Source organism: Falco punctatus (assembly GCF_963210335.1).
Source record: "Falco punctatus genome assembly, chromosome: 3".
Classification (NCBI taxonomy): Eukaryota; Metazoa; Chordata; class Aves; order Falconiformes; family Falconidae; genus Falco; species Falco punctatus.
Genome location: NC_137582.1, coordinates 101,789,059 through 101,791,558, shown reverse-complemented (window position 1 = coordinate 101,791,558; position 2,500 = coordinate 101,789,059). Strand labels below are relative to the sequence as shown.

Here is a 2,500-nt window from a genome sequence, read left to right as displayed (position 1 = left end):
GGCTAAAGTTATTTCAGTCATTTGGTTAAAGTAAAATTTGAACCTTAATATGCTCTGGCCCCAGGGAGACCAAGGGCTGGTAGCATTTCACGTCCTATCCACAGTCACATGTGTATCCTCTATGTATACCCCCCTTTTCCTTGTTTTGCATGTCAAGACCTAACTGATTTAATTGTTCATCAATTTAAATACCAAGACATTACCAGGGCTAAAGAGTAAGGAGTCAACTCAGCAGTTAAAGACTAAAATGTGAACAGATTGCTGGTGTATCTAAACTTGAATATGAATAACCTTACAAAAAAATCTTTTATTTAAACCAAAACCAGGATATGTTTTCTGCTAGTTTAGCTTTTGGATGATCGATCATGATCTGAACAGTCACTTGTCCTATTATTTTTAATTAATGCTACAACTTTTTTTTTCCTTGCAGGCTATGTATAATGCATTGGCTTTATATAGAAAGTTAGAGGAACTGTTATTTGAAAACTAGAAACACGAAAGTTTGTTTCTCTTCTGCTCGCCAGAATTATCCTCAGGATGCCATAGAATCTGTGCAAGCACACAGGAAAAAGAATTGAAGTGCAACGGATGCCCTCCTGCTACTTATTCTGGACAGAATGTTCACAGAATTAAAAAGTGCTGTCTAAAGTCCCTATGGGCAACTGTTAACTTCTGCAATTTATTCTCTTTTGACTAATTCACAGGAATCATATTGAACCAACTTCTCCAAATCATACCTTAATGGACACTGTGGCCACTTGGATGCAGAAGGTTTCATGGCCTGATAATGCTGAGAGTTGCTGCAACAGGTCTACCAAAGAAAGCCCAAAGGGAGAAACAGGGTGAAAAACACAAATCCTCCAAGTTACACAAATACAAGGGCATTCATGCAGAAGCAAACTGCAGCGGCAGCTTTGAGGTAGCCATGAGCGCATCCCAAGCAGACAGGGCAGTAAGGAGAAGACTTAATGATTTTTAATCCTATTAGGCAAACTTCAAAGCTTTAGAAACATACCCCAAGACACTTATCTGAAGTTTACTTCAGATGTTTTTGGGTTACAAGTGTAATCTCATAAAATATTTTAATGGAACCATTTTCCTAGATAAAAGGATTCGACAAAGCAGACAGTCATAATTCTTATTTTGTTTTTGTACAGAAGTTACTTAATGAGAAAAATCAAACAAACCTCATATTGCTCAATTCACATTATTGGTAAAAATAAGAAGGGCTCCGAGGAATTTTTATTTTAGCTCAATTCCAGCTCTCACTTTGGAGAGTTGGAATCAAACATATCATTTCAGTATTACTTTGCAGAAAATTCATATAAATCGGTTGGCCTTAGTTAACATTTATCAATCTTTGGTTAGTTTCACTGGGGTTTTAACATTTGCAAGGTATTTTTCAGTTGCACATTCATATGAAAAGACATGACAGAAAACCAAAGTACAGATACCTATATGATGAAACATCAACTCCAAATATTAAGAACACAATTAATTTGATAGAATTGTGGTAGATTTTGCCAATGTTTTTCACTATAGCTTTTCTTGCGCCATTCCCTTGAATAGTTCCTATAGGCTTGGGAAACAGCACAATTAACTCACTAGCATGCTAAGCTGCTTCAGCAGGGCAATCCCTGTGTTTCTAAACCATCAATAACAAAGGAAAGAGCATTGTCCAAGACCATCGCTGCACTGCTAATGGCACAAGCTGCAAAAAGCCCTGCTCGCCAGCTTGGAGAGGGCTCGTTTGCTAACACAGTGCAGGGAATTGCCACGCATCCCAGGACCGCCAGCTCATCTCGTGGGGAACCGTAAACTGAAGCATGTGCTCTGCCCCAGGTGATGGACCTAGCGTCTCAGCTGGGCTGATGTCACATTTCGCTGTGCCATCTAGGCAGGGCTCTGGGCTTCCCAGCTTGAGCTTGCCCAGTTCAGCCCAGCCAAGCCTTGGGTTTTTTGCTGCGTGACTCCCTGGTGGTGCTGATGTGCCTTTGTGGTTGTAACATGGAAGAAAGTCGTTCCAGTCATTCACCCCCACCCAACGCTGACTCAGCTGCTTTCCTCAACAAGTCACTTTTTCTCTCTGAAGTTTTCAGTATTTTGAAAAGAAGGATGGCACGTCTCTTGTGTGGCTGGTATAAGGACTAACTAAAATTTGTGCTGTATTTAAAATGCTATGGTTATTTCAAGAATAATTTTCCTTGTTCCAGCTCTTCTATTGATATCATAAGAATATCTTAGTCTAGTTTAAGCAGTAATCTGGCTGGATTAGATTGTACGCTTGCTGACAGGGTGTAGTACTGATTAGCACAGCTTAGAATTAAAGTGTTACATCTCAGCAAACGTGAAAACAACCAAACAAAAAAACCCCTTACGAGTTTCCAATGAAAGCAAAATTTTGCTCCAAAACTTTACCAAATGTGTCCTTTCCACAGCACAAAAATTCATCTTGGGTATCTTGACATATGTGTTATAAGAAATAGGAGAAAATTATCAG

General features: G+C 39.3%; 1 long non-coding RNA gene across 1 annotated transcript in view; it reads right to left on the bottom strand.

Annotated features, from left to right (window-relative positions):
• LOC308060592 overlaps positions 1-2,500 on the bottom strand; it is an 18,046-nt gene that overhangs the window by 1,294 nt on the left and 14,252 nt on the right. Inside the window, exon 2 of the long non-coding RNA XR_013926805.1 lies at positions 1-2,500. This exon is cut by the window's left edge and continues 928 nt beyond it; it is cut by the window's right edge and continues 12,060 nt beyond it. This is a non-coding gene — a long non-coding RNA (uncharacterized lncRNA).